The sequence below is a fragment of the Monodelphis domestica genome, chromosome 1 (genome assembly GCF_027887165.1).
Source record: "Monodelphis domestica isolate mMonDom1 chromosome 1, mMonDom1.pri, whole genome shotgun sequence".
In the NCBI taxonomy this organism is placed as follows: Eukaryota; Metazoa; Chordata; class Mammalia; order Didelphimorphia; family Didelphidae; genus Monodelphis; species Monodelphis domestica.
In genome coordinates, this window is record NC_077227.1 from 14,321,736 (window position 1) to 14,341,630 (window position 19,895).

Here is a 19,895-nt window from a genome sequence, read left to right on the forward strand (position 1 = left end):
GAAGGTGCTCTGTAAGCTATAAAGCACTATATACACTACATACCACATATATATGTTATTTTTAAAGAACTTTATTGATTATAAAGTTTAACTTGTACTATTTCATTTAATTCTCACAACATTGTACAGAATAGATTCCTCTTTTAGAGATAAAAAATTGAAATTCAGAGAAAGGAAATGACTTGCCCTAGGTCAAATAAGTAATAAATGTCAGAGCTGGTGGTGAAACCTGGGTCCTAACCCCAAATCTATAGTGCTTTCAGGGACCATGCTTCATAATAGCCGACCCAAGGTCTGATTGCCTCCTGAATCTGGCAGTGCTTCTCTCCATTTTCCATCCATGTGAGCTGAAGCAAATAGCAGAAATTGACCCAGTCTCCCAAAGATCAATAGATGCTTTTTTGACTTCTCGCTCATTGATTGCCCAGAGTCTGAGATAAATCACCTGGAGCCCTTTTTGTCATTACTTAAAGCATTGGTGCCAGGATGGAATTCCTGAAGATGCACACACACACACAACATGATTGATGACTCTTCTTACTACCTCTCAAGGTATTTTTCTTAGTAACTTCTGAAGTAATATAGAAGATTCTGATCATTCATCTAAACAAACAAACAAACTTTTATAGGCAAAGCTTGAGGAATGATGTCAGCTTTGAAACTATTATAAATTTGATTTGTATTTGATAGGACCTATAGCATAGATTATATAGAAAGCTCCATATCAATGAAGATAGGTAATTCCTTAGTTATTCAAATAAAAATATTTAGAGTTTATGAATAGATATCCAAATGTTTTAAAACAACTTTAAATTAATATTCATCAATCAGCAAACAATCATTGTATGACAAACACTGTTGGGGAAGTGTTGTTATTGAGTCATTTTAGTTGTATTTAACTCTTTGTGACCCTATTTGGGGTTTTCATTGCAAGGATACTGGAGTAGCTTGCCATTTCCTTCCTTGACTCATTTCATGAGGAAACAGAGGCAAACTGGGTTAATTAACTTGCCTAGAATTTTAACTCATGAAGTATCTGTTGATCTCCATGCCCAGCACTCTATCAATCCTACCTAGCTAGCCTAGGGCATGTTAACAGAAATATTTATCAATAACTTGGGGAGAAAAACACTAACCACTGAAGGAATAATAATTTTTTAAAAAAGCTTCTCATAGGATATGCCCCATTAATATCCACAACATTTTAGGTATTTTTTCATATTATCTCCCTCAAATTACTATGTAAATATGAATTGATGGTTTATGTATTCCTCTTTCCATTTCAAGTCCCCTCTTCCTTGAGTCATAAATCAAATAGTGAGTTATTTGGACCAAAGAATATACCTTGGTAACTTTTCTTTAAGAATTCTGAGTGGATTTCTAGTTGGACCAGTTGGGTTGCTCTAAGAGTTTGCTCTCCAAACTCCTTTGAGAAGAAGAGTTGGTGATCTTCACTCACTAATGAACATTTTCATACTTGGTCATATTCTCCATATCCAAGTGATTTTGAATTCAGTTTAGACAATCATAGAAACTCAATTCCCCAACTCCACTACAACTCCTAGTTTTCATCCTTCTTAACTTTTCTGCTCCAAAGTTTCAATCCAGTACTACTCAATCATTCCACTGCACCCCAGGGGATGTCTGTTTTATAGGTAACAAACTTCTCTTTAAATTAAATCATTTCCTCTCCCACTATTTCCATGTACCAGCTCTTACTGAGCCTGGCTCCTCTTAATGCAACAGCATCCCTGCCCACCCTTTCCATTAGGAGTGAAACTATACTCATTCCCCTTTGCTTATTGGTTGAGGCTTGAAGTAATCCTTACTTTCCATTGCCATTTCCAGGTTCTCCTATCTTCATAACTCAATAACTTCCTTTAAGGTTATTTCCATGTTTATCTATCATGTTATCAAAATTCTGATTATGTTTCTGATTCCAGATTCAATATACCTACTGTAGTACCAAATCATTAGCCTAAGTAGTAGTAGTAGAAATAATAATAGCATTTATATAATATATAATAGTATAATATAATATAATATATATATATAATATAGGGGTGTATGGGGTGCTCAGGGAGGAGTGGTATCTCTGGTATGGAGGGCTTGTCGTGCCCTCCTAGGGCAGCTCTCCAGCCTCTGACTCCCACCTGACACCCAGTTCTCGCTTGTGGCTCCCAGTAGCTGTTAGCGTGCGGCAGCAGCCACACCCCGGGCAACGGCTTCAACAGGTCGACAGGCCAGCTAAACCTTGTGAGGGTAGCCATCGGGTCGTCGGCCCCTGGTGAACTAAAGCTTTGCTCACCCAACATGTGAAGACTGTTTCCACTGAACAGATGGAAGAAACCAATAAGAAGGTTCAATGGCTGAGATGGCGACGCAGCAAGGCACTGTGGAGTGCTTAGGGTGTGTTGGAGCACAAAGGACAACACGGCCATCCAATACACTGAGGAAGTCTCCAGATGTAACGACCTTTCGTGCCACTGGACCCAGGCTTCCAACACCGAGAGACTGTCTCTGTGCATTGACTTTTCCACTTAAATCTCCTTCACGCACAAGTGTTTTTGTGCACACTCATCTACATCACAGATGAAAGCGCACAAAGACAATCATCATCCTCGGTTACCGAGAGACTACTACTACTACTACTACTACTACTACTACTACTACTACTACTACTACTACTTACAGACTTCCAAGTCACTCCCCTTCTTTCCTCAATGAATCAGAAAGTCCCAAGTTCAAATTTGGCCTCAGATATTCACTAGTTGTATGACTATGGGTAGGTCACTTAACCTCAATTTGCCTTAATCTATTGGAGAATAAAATGGCAAACCAATCCAATATCTTGGCCAAGAAAATCCCACATGGCATGCTAAAGAATTGAACATGATTAAGTGACTGATCACATCAACAACAACATGTGGCTCACAAATTTTCTCTCCTTCCCAAATCCTGTCTTCAAACCAGGGAACTTCAATTTACATATTGATTCTTCCTCTAACATCCTATCCACTTGGTTCCTTCATCTACTTATTTCTCTTTATACACTCCTCTGACTTATCTCAGCTCCACCAGAAATGGCCATACCCTTTATTTTGCCATTACCCAGAAATATTCTTCACATTCAGGAATTCTGAAATTCCTTCATCCAACCACAATCTATTGAATCTTTACCTCTCCTTTTGTCTTGGTTTACAAAACACCAGTACTCTTCATCCATACAATTTACATGCTCCATTCCTTTAACCCCTCAATCCTCTCCCATATCACCTTCCTTCTCTCCCCTTTTCTCCATCTCTGCTCATTAGTGAATCAAATCAACTGTAAATTGTTCTGCTCTGTTAAATTCTTAGGGCCCTTATCATTTCAATAATTACACTCTGCCAAGTTGTAGTCTTATACCTCTCCAACATTCACTGCCTTCATCTCTACACATGAGTTGTTGAACAAAGGTTAGCAAAACAAAACAAAACAAAACAAAACATGCAACCATTCTGACTGGGTCTACTACATATTTGTTTTATATAACCACAGTTAGGCCCATAATTTTGCTAAAAGAATCCCATACCTTCTTAATCAACTCACTCTCCTACTCTTCAGAGGAGATTTTTTCGAACTTTTTCATCAAAAACCTCCCATGCATCACTATCTTCGAATCTTGGCTAAGAATATTGCCTTACATTTTACAGGAAAAAAAAAATGAAGCTATTTGTTATAAGCTCCCTCTTATCCATCTCATATCACTCATACTTTTTGCTACTATCTCTTCCTTTAGCTATCTCCAATAATCAGGTAACTTCAGTCCTTACCAAGTTCATTCCATCCTATCTCTTCTAACAGATTGCTCCCCCACCTTTCCAACTCCATCACTTATTTTTGATTCCTCCCTCCCTACTAGCTCATTCCCTATTGTCCACAAACATGCCCATCTCTCCTTTGTCCTGTAAAAAAAACCTCTCACTAGATTGTTCCATTTCCACTAACTCATATTCCAGATCTCTTCTGCCTTTTGTGGTAAAACTCCTCAACAAAGGCTATCTACAATAGGAGCATCCATTTTCTCTCTTCTCACCTCGCTTCTTAAACTCTTACAATCTGTCTTCCAACCTTACTATTACACTGATCTTTCTGAAGTTACCCAGGATTTCATAACTGTCAAATTCAATGGCTTTTCCCCAGTCCTCACTCTTCTTGACCTCTTTGCTGCCCAGGACTCTACTGATCCCTCTATTTTACTTGATAATCTCTTGTCTCTAGATTTCCAAACCAGCATTCTCTTCAGATTCTCCTCTTATCTACCTAACCACTCCTTTTCAGTCTTCTTTGTTAAATACTCAAACAGATTAAGTCTTCTAACCACAGGTGTCCCTCAGGGTTCTATCCTGACCCCTCCCCTCTTCTTATTCTATGATACTTCACTTAATAATCTTATCAGCTCTTAGAGATATAATTCCCATTTTTATTCTAATGATTTTCAAATTCATCTGTTCTTCCTCAGCCTTTTTGCTGATCTACAATGTCTACTGTCTCCTTTCAGATGCTTTAAAGTGAATGTCCAGAAGATATCTTAAATTCAACATATCCAAAGTAGAGTTCATCTTTCCCCTTTTTAATCATACTCTATTGTTCTGGATGGCAATACCATCCTCCCAGTGGCTCAGGCTCACAACCATCCCCAGCTCCTCAGTATCTCTCACTCCACATATCCATATTGTTGCCAAGGCAGTCAAGATCAATTATGAGAAGTGTGACATCTCTTGAATATGTCCTCTTCAGCACCACTACTTTAGTGAAGATCCTAATTATTACTTCACACCTGGACTATTGCAGTCATCTGATCCCCACTCCAATTCATCCTACATCTACCAGTGATCTTCCAAAAGCACAGGTCTACCAGTACCTCCCTCACCTGAATAAATTTCAGTGGCTTCCTAGCACCTCCAAGATCAAAATTTAAAAATCTTGTTTGTATTTAAAGTCTTTTATTAACTTATCCCCTCCTACTTTTCCAAGATTTTTATACCTTATTCCCTCCTGGATCCAGTGACATTAGTCTCCTAACTGTTTCAGGAATAAGATATCCCATCTCTTACTGTGTGTATTTTTTCTGGGATGTTCTCTCTCCTTACCACTACCTGTTGGCTTCTGTGACTTCCTTCAAGTCCCAAATAAATTTCCTCCTTCTCAAAGAAGCCTTTCCCATGCATTGTCATTTTAGTTCTCTGTTGTTTTTTTTCTTTTCATTCTGTATATTACTTGTTTGTATATATTTGCTTGCCTGTTTTGTATTTCCCAAAAGATTACAAGTTCCTTGGTGGTAGAGACTACCTTTGTCTCTTTTTGTATTCCTAGTGCTTGGCACAGTGCCCGGAACATGGTAGGCATTTAAAAATATTGATTGTCTGATTATCTTCATGCCATTCTATCATTAATACTTCCTTCCACAAAAGAACCTGAAAAACTTCCCAGGACATGAAGGATAGATCATAAACAACTTGATTGACTATATCGTAACCGACAAGACAGCAATATTGACTAATGTGGGAGCCATTTCAGAATCCACTGTATATGTGTAGTCAAGTCATTAACTGGTTAGAGCATATGCCCATATTGGTGAAGATCTGGCACAGGGCAGAGCCGGCACTCAGGGAGCTGCTCCGTTCTCCCTCTTCCCAGGGCTGAGGGCATTTTTTGCATGCCCCATCCCTCTGTCCAGCTGCCCAAAGCAAGTACTTTCTCCTCAGGTTTGCCACCTGATATGAGAAGATCAATATGCAATTAAGTAAAAGGAAAAAAAAAGATGAGAAGAAACTATGTGTAATGAAAGTCGTTCTAAGCTGAGCTCTGGGGAGAATGAGGAATAGCAGGTCAAATGCTGAACTGCTTTAAAAAAATTTTACTTATGTCATCTGTTATTTCTATCACACTCTTCTTGTATACATAGTAAAATGGGAAAAGGGCTGGAGTTAGAAGTGAGTTTGAGTTGTACCTCTGCGACTTCTAATCTGTGTGAATTTAGGTAAGTCAGAACTAGAGAGGTTGTGGCTCTCAGTCTGTTCATTTACAAAATGAGAGGGTTGGACAAGTTGGCCTCTGAAGAATTTGCTTACTGCTCTCATCCTGGTGCAAACCCTCATTATTGCAAAATGTAATGATTACAATAGCCTGCTGGTGGGTCTGGGCCTCAAATCTCTCCCTACTCTACTATAACTTTTAGTTAGCTACTAAAGTGATTTTTTCTAAAATATCCTCTCCTCTTGCCAATTCATTCTTTTTGTGACATTTCTTTCCCAGATCTCTTTGACCGGAGGACTCCTATCTCAGTCTGGTTAAGAGGCGGGTCTTTTCCATGCCAGGAGTCCATCACTGGACATTAAGAATGACAGCACAGTAGTGCACTTTCCTCCACAAGTTTCTGCCTAGCTCATTTAATTGCTTCACCAGCCAGGAAGCTTGTTTTCAGTTGAATAAAGAACTTGCCTCTACTGTGCTTCATTCAGAAAGGGGGGAGAAATAAGTTCGTAGTTTTAATAAAGATCAAACTTTTTTTTTTCAATTTTTCATTTCATTTAAAGTCAAAAGTTGTTTTGGGGTGCCCAAAAGGGTACAGATTAACATTAACTTTGCACAGTACAAGTACAACCATGCCACCTATCACTCAATAAATTCCAGTCAGTGCCTCCCTATTTTCTTCAGGATTAAGTACAGAATCATCTGTTTGGCGTACAAAGATTTCCATAAACTACCCCATTGAACCTTTCCATTTTTCTCACACCTTACTCTTCTTAATATAGTTTTAATGTACTGACCTCCTTGCTGTACCTTGAACAATATACTCCATCTCTCATCTCCTTGCATTTTATTCGGCTGTCTCCCATAACTAGAATTCTCTTCCTCTTTCCTTATGTTACTTCAAATTCCAATTAAAATTGTACCTTGTACAGGAAGTATTTCAAAATCTCTTATTTTAGTACCTACTTTCTTTAAATTATGTCCTCTATTTTCATGTATGTAGCTTGTTTGCACATATTTATTTGCTTGTACTATGACACCTTGCGGGCAGACATACTCTTTTGCCTTCTTTTTTGTAGCACCAGCACTTAGTATAGTGCCCAGCTCATATGAAGCACTCAGTAAATGTTTATTGACTGACCATCCAACTCTAAACCTATGATGCTCTTTGTTCTTCAGTATTTTTAGTCCTATCTGACTCTTTGTGACCCTGTTTGGTGTTTTCATGGCAAAGATACTAGAGTGACTTGCCATTTCCTTCTTCCCGTTTATTTTTTTTTAAACCATCACCTTCTGTCTTATGCTTGATACTAACTATTGGTTCTAAGGCAGAAGAGTAAGGGCTATGCCACTGGGGTTAATTGACTTGCCCAGGGTCACAGAGCTAGGAAGTGTATGAAGCCATAATTGAATGCAGAATCTCCCATATCCATGTGCATTTTTCTATCCAGTGAGCCACCAACTGCCCTTCCAGTTTGTTTTACCCATGAGAAACTGAAACAATCTATATTACTTGACTTGTCCAGTTACATGGCTAGTAATTGTTTGAGGCCAGATTTGAACTCAGGAAGATGTCTTCTTAACCCCATGCCTGGAACTCTATCCATTACACCATCTAGCTGCAATGTAGGATTCTATAGGCCCATGATTTACTTCTCTTTCTTTCCCCTTCTGGCATATATTAAAACTATCTCTGTATCAAAGAAACAATTATGGAAGACTTGTATCTGAATTACTATATTTAATACCATGTGTAGCATTCTATTCCCAAGCTCCTAATCTCCCTTTCAAAGAAATATAGTTCTTCTCTCTTCCTTGGGAATAAGAATATTTATTTCAATGAATATGAATTCAGTTGCCGATTGTTAATTTTATTATGGCTGGACTAATTTTTAATTGGTTGCCAGGGATTTAATTTCTAAATCCCAAAATGAATTACTAAAGTAAATGGAATTTATGGTAGTTTATTTTACAATAGAGGGAATATATTAAGGAAGAGAGAAAAGGGGAGAGAGGGAGATAGAGAGAGAGTTCAAGCTTCCTCTGACCCAGATAGCAATTTTAAGGTCCTAGACAGGGGAAAGGAATTTCAAGATGATGGGCCTTTCTTCAAGGCTCACACCTTCAGGAAGGGCAAGGAAGGAATTTAGAACATTGTATATAATAAAAGAAATATTATACAATGATCAACTGTAAGTGATTTGTCTATTCTCAGCAATACAATGATTCAAGACAATTCTGAAAGACTTATTATGAAAAATGTTATTTACCTCCAGAAAACATACCATATGTCTAAGCGACGCAGCCTCAAGTCTTACACTAGGTTCAAGTCCTTTGATATTGGTGTAGAAGTTCATCAATCCCACATGGATTGGTTTCTTTTTGACCTGTGTGCCCTTTTGGCATTTTCAGGTTAAATCTATGCTTGTATGGCACCATGTAGATAAAAGTATGTGCTCCTTTTTTTGTCCTATTTCCTAGAATCAAACACAAACACAAATCACAGTCCCATAATATTTATTAATAAATGGCAGGTTTCCATAATCTAAAGCTTTTTGGGTATGCATTTTTATGCTTATGCTAAGCAAATGGATATTTTAGCTTATTGTAAAAATCAAAAATAGTTAAAAGAAAATCTTTTCACTACAATTATATGTGCTTCAAATGAAAAAAATGAGAGAAAAGAAAAAGGAATAAAAATAAAATAAAATAGTGTATGGTACAAATAAAGTACAATAAAATAGTACAGATCCATCAATAGCGATGTCTCATCATAATCAATAGTTAAATACTATCAATATAGTCAATTATTCATTATCAACAGAAAGTATAATCAGTCACAGAGGTACTGTGGAGAACCAAATCCAATCTCCACACTTTCAATATTGTTATTCTATACATGAACATAGTCATGCATATTGTTCTCCAATTACTTTTGCTTGAAGTGGAGTTCTAGTTCCTATCCCTCTATATCGAGGGTTGTTGTCATCTAAAATCATATCAGTGACAGTGTATCTGTGATTTTGTTTGGTCATTTCTGTTATTTGAAATGCTAATTTCACTCTTAGTTCATAGATCTTTCTCTGTTTTTTTTTTCTCAGAATTCCTCATAATCATTGTTTCTTATAACATCATTATATCCATATGACATGTTTTTTTTTTCCTTTCCCTTTTTCGGTACTCACTTTTTTTACACTATTTTAAAGAGAGACCTTATTTTTACCAATTATATAAAAATAATTTTTGACACTAATTTTTAAATTTTTTGAGTTCTAAATTATCCTCCTCCATACCTATCCTCCCATCCATTTGTTAAGGCAAGCAATTTGGTATAGTTTACACATGTGTAGCCATGCAAAACACATTTCCAAATTCATCTGGTTATGAAAGAAAATCTGAACTGAAAAAAAAAATAAAGAAAAAGAGAGTTTTATAAAGTATACTTTGATTGGCATTCAGATTCCATTGTTTTTTTTTCTGGATGTGAATACCATTTTTCATCATAAGTCTTTCAGAATTGTTTGATATCATTGTATTGCTGATAAATAATTTTATCATTTACAGTTGATAAATCATTTGCAGTTGATTACTGTACAATATTTCCTTTATTATATACAATGTTCTTTTGGTTCTATTCATTTTATTTTTATCAGTTCATGTAAGTCTATCTAGATTTTTCTGAGAGTATCCTGCTTATTATTTCTTATCACACAATAATATTCCATTGCAATTATATATTACAACTTGTTAGTCATTCCCAAATTGATGGGCATCCTCTGCATTTCTGATTCTTTATTACCACACACACAAAAGTTGATATATATTTAGGACCTTTTCCTTTTCCTTTTTATTTTTATCTCTCAGGATTCAGACCTAGCAATAGCATTATTGATCAGAGGGTATAAACAGTTTTAAAGCCCTTTGGCATATTTGCAAATTGCTCTTCAGAATGATAGAATAATTTCAAAATTACATTAACAGAGTATGATTATCTCAATTTTCCCACCTCTTTCAACATTTAAAATTTTTCTTTTCTGTCATATTAGCCATTCTGATAGGTATTAGATGATATTTCAAAATTGTTTTAATTTGTACTTCTATATCCAATAGGATCTTTAAAGATACTTTTTATATGATCATAGATAGCTTTGATTTGTTCATTTTAATGTTAAAACTACCTGTTTATAACCTTTGACCATTTGGAAATTGGAGAATGATTTGTACTATTATACATTTGAATCATTTCTCTAGTATTTGAGAATGAGGCCTTTCTTAGAAAGATTTGCTCTAAATTTCTTCATAATTATAATTACTGTTCATTTTCTTCATTCTATTTTCTCCATTCATCCTACTTTCTCTCCTTTCACCCTGTCCATTTTCAAAAGGATTTTGCTTCTGACTACTACTTCCTCCCATCTACCTTCTTTTCTGTCAAACCCCCTTCTATTATCTCCTTTCCCTCCTACTTTCCTATAGAGGAAGGCAACTTTCTATACCAAATTGAGTTTGTGTGTTGTTATCTCTTTAAGTCATTTCTGATAAGAATAAAATTTAAACTCTCTCCTCTACCGCTTCCCATTTTCCTTTCCACTATAAGAGATCTTTCATACCTCTTTTATGTGTGGTAATTTATCACATTTATCCTCACCTTTTCCTCCTCTCCAATCTACCATTGGGGGTTGTAATCACAATAATAAGAGTGTATTCCCCAAAATCATTCAAGTTCAACTTAAATTTTTAGGTGCATTAATTGTACTCCATTCCTCTTTAATGTTTTCTTTTTTAGCGCTATGTGTAAACCTTAAAATTTCTTAGACTTATGAATGTTGGAAATTACACCATTGGGAAATTTCATACTTGGAAAAAATTTCCTACTGATAGTAAGAACTCTATTGGAATGTGAAAACCCTTGGCATGGGAGGGTCCTTCTCCTCCCTACTTAAGACTACTTTAGGACAGAAACCTTTTGCTAAACAATGGAAAGGGCTTTGACCTATGCTTAAGCATAGAACAGGAAGTTCTTTAAGTCATGATTGATTTCAGAATTGATACAATAGAGATACTTGGAATGACAGAACCAGGTCTTGGAACTTACCATCTCCACCCTATTCAGTCTAACAGGATTTAGGAAGGGCTGCAGCATAGATCAAGATTTAATTATTTGAGAATATGACCTTCAACAGACATGTGCAAAGGGGTCAGATCTCTGGGCGGTCCTGGGTTTAGCTAGAGCCACCATTGGCACAGGGGAGACATCGACAGTGATTGGTAGATGTGAGAACTGAGGGGAGGGGACTTAGATGGTTTCCTTAAAGATAGCAGGGTCTGAGGACAGGGAGGGGAGAGTTTTTTTGCTCTGAGAGAGGTGGCTCTGGAGGAGGACTGAGGAGGTTGCTCTGTTGGAGGACCAGGAGAGAAGGCTGGCTCTGAAGGATGAGAATTCTCTGGAAACATTTCTTGAAAGGAGGCTCTCTTGAAGGTGGAGCCTGAGGTTGGCATGAGAAGCCTTACCTAGAGAGATCTTGGGTGAGTGATAAAACCAACTGACTGATTTATTCATTCTTATTCCTTTCTTACTTTCTCCCTTTTTCTATTGATTAATCAGTGTATTATAAATTAAATTTCTCTATAAAACCCAGTTGGCTTGGGCATATTCATAAATTGGGAATATATTCCCTGGCAACCATCTTATATTTATATAAAACCAAGACACAGTAGAAAACATATTTCAGCGGTCATAATTGATATATATATTTCCCTTGCTCCCAAACATTTTAATTATCACAGTTTATGGCTCCCACTCTCTTATTTACAACTAATTAACACTCAAAACTATTTTAGATCTAACATATGGAATATGAAAACAAGCATTTCTTGCTTTGCTATGTAAAGTAGAGACAATATATAATAGTAGACAGTCAGCCTTCATCAGGAAACTGGAATTCTAGTCCTGTGTGATCATTGAATAACTTATTTAACCTCTCATGAAAGATAATAATTCTTTAGTGGCTCAATATAGTAGGCACTTATTAAGTACTTTTATGAATCTAAGTTTTTTAAATGTTGTTTGGTTCAATAGAGAGAGTCATTTTCTTTAGGATTTCAACCAATGAAAGCAGAAGCCCAATCCCTCCCCATAAGATGCACTAAAATTGTAGTTTTTAATTGGTCAAGAGATCCAGGGATATGGATAGGCCCGGGTGCTGTGGTTAAGGACTCCTGGAGGAGGAAACTTCCTCTACTAAAGAGGACTACCAATTTCTCTGTATCTTTTAGACTTTGTTGCTTATAGCATTGTGAAAGGATGTGTCTAGATTCATACAGTTAATATGTATCAGATCCAGGATTTGAACTGAGGCTGAATCTCTAACCACATGCAATAATAACTCTCAGTGACACAGTAATACTAGACTCCTTTATTTTGGTACTCTATCCATTTTGGCAGCTGAGAATGATATCCAGATATATGTGTCAGTATACCTACCATTCCCACAGTAATTGACTGCTTTATATCAATAGTCCAATATGGGTATAGAAACCCTGGGTGCACAGACATCTCTCTGGTGTCAAGAGGAACTGTCCTTTTCAGCACTGCATCTCTGCCAATAAGTTTCAGAGTCTCTTCTTCTGTGAATTTGTAGACAAAAGCAATGACAACTTGCCATCAACAAGTACAAATGTAAATATACAAAATGTGTGCATATGTGTGAATGTGCCATGAATCTCTATACACGTGGCTTGTCTTTACACTTCTAAAAATGATTGCAAATAATGGAGTAATGCCAAAGCACTGCCTTTAACTCCAGGCAAGAATTTGTGGGTGTAAAATCACTACCTGTCTGAAATTTCTAATTGGAAACACATATTTTGCAATTTTGGTCAGTTCCTTTATGAAGCTGTCTGAAGGGAATTGAAATGCCAAATACTTTTCATGTCAGATTGTGGAGCAGTCAAGTTTTCTTTGCTTATTGCTCTTTCATTAAGAGAAACAATATCAGGCTCAGGCAAGAATGAGGGATGAATGAATGGCAATGTTCTGACCACGTCATTCATCTCCTTAATAATCTCAATGGATCTCCATGCTTCCAGCATAAGATACTGATTACTCCCTATGTATTTAAAATCTCCCACAAATTTTTATGATCAATGATTTATGAAACCATTTGCCAGTAGAAACATAGTTTTTATTCTGTAATCAATCAATACCCATTTTTATGAGCCTACTTTGTGCCAGGTACTGTGCTAATGAACTAGTCCTAGTCATCTTTTTAATAGTTCTAAAAGTTCAGGTCTAGATAAAGTCAAGGAAGTGACTTTTCCTGATATAATTCCTGATATTCCTAATATAAAAGTATTTAAGACATTGCTAAATTGATCTGCTGCAGGGGGAGCCAAGATGATGGAGTGGAATCAAGGCAACCTGGAACTGCTCTGAGAATTCTCTCAACCTCAAAATAGTGACTGAAAACAAATACTAGAGTTATAGAACCAACAAGGAGACAAAATGAAGCAATACTCTTGCAGAAAACAACTTAGAAGTTAGTCAGAGAGGGTCTATTTCACTGGGGTAAGAAGGGAGTACATCCAAAAGCAAAATTGTGCACCAAAGAGTGCAAGCCACCCCCAGCCCCCACTTACTGCTCCAGGTTCTGAACCTGGACACAACCAACTTCAAGATTCTGAGTCCTTGCCTAAGCCAGAGCAGAGCACCCCACACCTTCCCTTGAACTTTCAAGCCCTTATACAGTCTTTCAGTGAGGCCCCAAGCCCCAGTGCAAGGCAGTCTGCAGTACAACTGGTCTGTGTAAGACATGAGTGAACCAGAGCCCTGCATAGATTTGAGGTGAAAGTGTGAAACACCTTATTGAAAAAACAAATGACTTGGAAAATAGATCCAGGAAAGAAAGTTTAATAAATATTGGATTACCCAAAGGCCATGACCCCCCCCCCCAAAAAAAAAGCCTAGACATCATATTACAGGAAATTATCCAAGAAAACTTTCCTGATATCCTTGAACAAGAAGGTAAAATAAAGATTGAAAGAATCCATAGATCACCTCCTGCATTATATTCCCAAAGGACAACTCCCAGGAACATTATATCCAAGTTCAAGAATTACTAGATCAAGGAGAAAATACTACAAACAGCCATAAAGGAACAACTCAAATATCATGCAGCTCCAGTCAGGATTCTACAGTATCTGGAAACTTCCACATTGAAGGATGGGAAGACTTGGGATATGATATTACAGAAGGTAAGGGAACTGAGTTTACAACCAGGAATCACTTACCTATCAAAACTAACTAGAGTCTTTCAGGGGGAAATTTGGACATTTAATAAAATAGAGGATTTCCAAGCATTCCTGAAGGAAAGACCAGATATAAACAGAAAATTTGATGTCTAAATACAAAATTTATGAGAAGCATAAAATATATGAATAAGAAAGAGAAAAATGTAAGTTAGAAGTTTGCATAGAAAGACAATGTAGTAGTAAGCTGTTTAGGATGATATGCAAAATAAATAAATAAAGGGGTGAAAAAGAGGATTGCATTAAGAGAAAAGGAAAGAGAGAAGTAAAATGGGGTAAATTATATCACATAAAGAGATGCAGGGGAGGAAGTATTAAAGTAGGGGGAGGATGAAGGTGATTACAGGTAATATTTAAAATTTACTCTTTTTGGAATTAACTCAGAGAGGGGGAAAAATAGCCAGATACATTATATTATTGAATCCTATTTTAACCTATGGGGAAGTAGAAGGGAAAATAAGAAAGGGGTGGTAGAAGGGGGAGCAATATAAGTCAGGGTTGTTAAAATTAAATTTAGTTTCTCTACTAAAAGTATTGTATTTTTAGGGGTTTATTAAAGATTATTAGAATTAAGAATTAAAGAAAATACAAAATAAGAAAGCACATGCTTAGGGCACAGAACCCATTCAAAGCCACTCACATCTTGCCTGTGTGTAAAGAGACATGTGTGCTTAGAAGCGGAAGTAGAATGAGTAAGTAGGCAGTACAATCAGTTTAAATACAAATTGTGTTCTCTGGCCCAGGTAAGCACTCAGGTAAGATTTTAGGGAATTCTGGGAACCACCAAGGACTTCTGGGAATCGAAGTCTGAAGTTCAAATCTCCATTTTTACAGGGTGAATGGGGGGGGGTGATTAAAAGCAAAACACTTGTGTGGAGGGACAAAATGAAAGGAGGAATTCTGGGAAGGATTAAAAGAGGAAAAGAATTTGGAGGGGAATGCACAGATAATCATCATAACAGTATATGTACATGGGATTAACTCATCCATAAAATGGAATACGATATATGAAAATATACTAGAATATGCTAGAAATTCTAGCTTTAGCTATTATAGATGAAAAAAATTTAAGGAGTTAAAGTATGCAAGAAGGAAACTAAACTATCACTTTTTTAGATGATATGTTGTGATACTTAGAGAATTCTAGAAAATCACCTAAAATTAGTTGAAATAATTAATACCTTTAGCAAAATTAAGGATAGAGAGTAAATTCACATGAATAATCACCATAGATATATTTCCAACAAAGAGTTAGAAAGAGAAATTCAATTTAAAATCACTCTAGCCATTATGAAATTTCTAGCAATACATTTGCCAAGAAAAATGCCAGAATTATATGAAAACAATTCCAATACACTTTTCACAAAAATAAATTTAGATCTAAACAATTGCAAAAACATTAATTGATCATGACTAGGCTGAGCTAATGTAATAAAAATGACAATTCTACTTAAACCAATTCAGTGCCATACCAATCAAACAATCAAAAAACTATTTTATAGAACTAGAAACAAAATAATAACAAAATTCATCCGGGAGAACAAAAGCTCAAGAATATTACGGGAACTAATGAAAAAAAAAATGAATAATAGTGGCCTAGCAGTACCAGATCTTAAACTCTACGATAAAGTAGTAATTATCGAAACAATCTGGTATTGGCTAAGAAATAGAAAGGTTGATCAATGGAGTAGATTATGGGTAAATGACTTCAGCAAACGAATGTTTGATAGACACAAAGATCCCAGATTTTGGAATAAGAATTCACTATTTGACAGAAGATGCTGGGAAAATTGAAAAATAATATGGGGAAAATAGGTTTAGATAAACATCTCATACCCTATACCAAGATAAGTTCAAAATGAGTACATGATTTAAACATAATGCTATTATAAGTAAGGAGAACAAAGAAGTTTGCCTGCCATTTTTATGGAGAAGAGAAAAATTTATGACCAAATAAGAGATAGAGAACATTACACAATGTAAAATGAATACTTTTGATTGTAATAAATTTTTAAAAAATCATACAAATAAAACCAATGAAACCAAGATTAGAAGGGTAGCAACGAACTGGGGAAAATGTTCATAACAAATTTTTCTGATAAAGGTTTCATCTCCGAAATACATAAAGAACTAAGTTAAATTTATAAGAATCCAAGTCATTCCCCAATTGACAAATGATCAAAGGATTAGAATAGACAATTTTCAGATGAAATCAAAGCTATCAATAATCATAAAAATTTTTTCCCTAAATACCTCTTGCTTTGAGAATTGCAAATTAAAACCACTCTGAGGTACCACATTATACCTATCAGATTGTCCAATATTGTAGTAAAGGAAAATGATAGATATTGAAGGGAATGTGACAAAATTGTGACACATTGCTGGTGGAATTGTGAACTGATCCAACCATTCTAGAGGGTAATTTATTATTACCCTCTTATTAATCCACAGAGGGCTTTAAAATAGCACCTACCCTTTGATTATATAATACCAATCTGTATCCTAAAGAGATATTGAGAGGATATCCATCAATTGGGGAATGGCTGAACATATTGTGGTATATAATAGTGATGGTATATATTGTGTGGTAAGAAATATTGAACAGCATGGTTTCATAAAGAGTTGAAAAAGACTTACATGAACTGATGTGGACTGAAATAAGCAGAACCAGGAGAACATTGTACACAATGAAAGCAATATTGTGAATGATAAACTCTGAAAGACTTAGCTACTCTTAGTAATACAACAATCCAGGACATTTCTGAGGGTCTGACAACAAATTTTGATTTGGGTTTTTATTTTGAAATTTTGCTTTTATATAAGGATTATTTTACAAAAATGAGCAATATGGAAATATGTTTTACATAATAAAACATGTATAACCCAGATCAAATTGTTTACCAACTCTGGGAAGGGGGAGGGAATAGAGGGAATGAGATAATTTGGATCATATAACTTCAGAATATTTATGTGGAAAGTTGTCATTAAATGTAATTGGTAAAATAAAATCTACAAAAAATACATTGATCTGCTGTTGAGTATTAAAAGGAGGGTCTGCAGTACTAATTCAGAGCCAGGGTCTTTCAGACTCCAGGATTAGGTGATGTTTTCCTTTAAATACTGCCAATTCAAACAGCAGACACAAAACTTAAGTACCCTGACATTGTTCCTCTTGAGAGGCAAAATGATAGTCACAGATTTAGGATTCTGATTACAAGAAAAATCAAAAGAGAGTTTGGAGGGACTCTTCTTTCAACCTCAGGAAAGTGAACAGTATACAGGTCAAGTTGTCCCAGTGGATGATTAGAGGTTTGCCCTGTTAGCAAAAAAAGTAACTAGAATTATTTAGGATTACATCTGGTGCATAGAAATTAGATGGTGATCCTGTCCATACTCAAACTCATTTCCCCTCATTTTTACATTTTACTTTAATGTCACCAACATAGAAGGATCAAATATATACTATAAACCTCAAGTCCAAGACCAAGGACATATGGCTTGCTTGGGCCAATCTGCCCTGTAAAAACATGCATAGTGGAAAATCCCAAGTATACTAATGTTTTTTTTCTTTCATCCTTAAAATAAACAAAGGCGACCTTATGGAGGACTTCAAATAAATTAATGCTTGGAATAGTAGTCCCAACTGCCACTCTATGTATATTCCCCAAAAACTAAGGAGAGGGCTTTTCAGTTTCCCAATAAATGAGAATCTGGAACTCAGCTAGAGTTTAATTAAAGGTATGGTTACTGTTTGATCTCCTTGTTATTATTAAAATTTTAAGCATCTTGCTTTTGGGTAAGAATATCACTTTATTGACTAGGCTTACATTATAATAAATAAATAATGTTAATAATTCACAATGACCAAAGGCCAAAAAGCTCCTCAAACAGATCTATAAAGACAGTTTGGGAGCACATCATTTTGCTCCTCCCTAGAATATCCCCAAACCTTTCTGAATGATGAACTATTAATGATGAACTTATTCATGGAGACTCTCTATCCCTCACCACTTGCATAGATAATGGAGTCAAGAAGAGTCTTTATCTATTATCCAGATTTTACTGGGGGAAGAGAAACAATTCCTTGGAATTCTGAAGAACAAAGGAAATTCAAAGATCAAAATTGATTGGATACTGTGATCCAGGACCTTGACACAGTAATTTTTTCTAATCCAGAACCCTGGTTTTGAGAATAACAGTATATAAAAATAAGTTCTTACACCTCCATGTATTTATGTAATAAATCTTACCTTACTCCTTAATGACTATTGAAATGTTTTATTTTTTTAAATAGTAGCTTCATTTCTGAATATATCCTCCTCTGATCACCCACTTAGTAAGCTGTCTTTTATAAAAAGAGAAAAAGAAAAAAATATAGAGAAAGATAATCAGGTCAACAAAACCAACCAACACATTAACCTATCTTTCTAATATGTAATAGTCTTCACTCTTAGCCTCTCACCCATGTAAACGAAGATTGGAAGCACATTTTCTTAGCTCTTCTCAAGGGTCAAATTTGGGTCTTAATCATTAGACATTGTTCAGTGTCATTTCATTGTCATTTTTGGTCCTTCCATTTTGAAGACTGTTGACATTTGTGTAATTCTCTGTGTGATTATTTTCTATACGCTACAGTTCAAAACTCAGCAGCAATTGGATTCTCCATTGAACCATTCCCAATGTCATGGGAAGCTTTGCTGTTTAATAAGTATTTCAGTTTTCACATTTAAATTCATGTGGAAAGTTTGGAATTGTTCTGCTTGGCCCCAGAAGAGAGAAGTGGGAACACTGGTTGAAAGTTATAAATAGTAATTTAGTTTTTATGTGAGGACAGACCTCCTAACCAATAGTGACATCCAGAGTGGAAGGAGCTACCTCATGAGGAAGTGAATTGCTTTTTCCTTGAGATCTCCAAAAGAGGCTGGATAAGTATCTATCAGGGACTTCATAGAGAAAATTCTTGTTCAGATAAAGGGTTGGATGAGACCACTACTAAAATCTGTTAAATTTATGGTTTGACTGAATATTTAATTGGTCACCAGGGATTTAATTTCTAAATCCTAAAAATGAATTACTAAAGTAAAATGGAATTTATGGTAGTTTATTTTACAATAGAGGGAAGATATTAGGGAAGAGACAAAAGGGGAGAGAGAGAGAAAGAGCGAGCTTCCTCTCTCTGAGCTTCTGCGCCAGGTAGAAATTCTAAGGTCCCAGCCAGGGGAAAGAAGTCCCAAGCTGATAGGCCTTTCCCATAGGCTCATGCCTCCAGAAAGGACAAGGAAGGAAGTCAGCCTTTACACCCACCATGTTGTCAGTTCAATCAGCAGATTCTTTTATCAGCCTCAACTCCAGCAGGCTTCACTCCAAGTGTGTCTCTTTCTAACTCCAAGTGTCTCTTCTTCTCCAAGTATCTTTTTTTACTACAAGTGTCTGTCTTCAAGTCTCTCTTCACTCCAAGTCCCAGTGTATGTCCTCTGTGTGCCTCTGTTTCCACTTTTAAAGACCTTTTTCTCTTGTGTCACTTCCCCTAAATTTTATGTCTACCAAACACAGCTGATGCTCCACTCCAG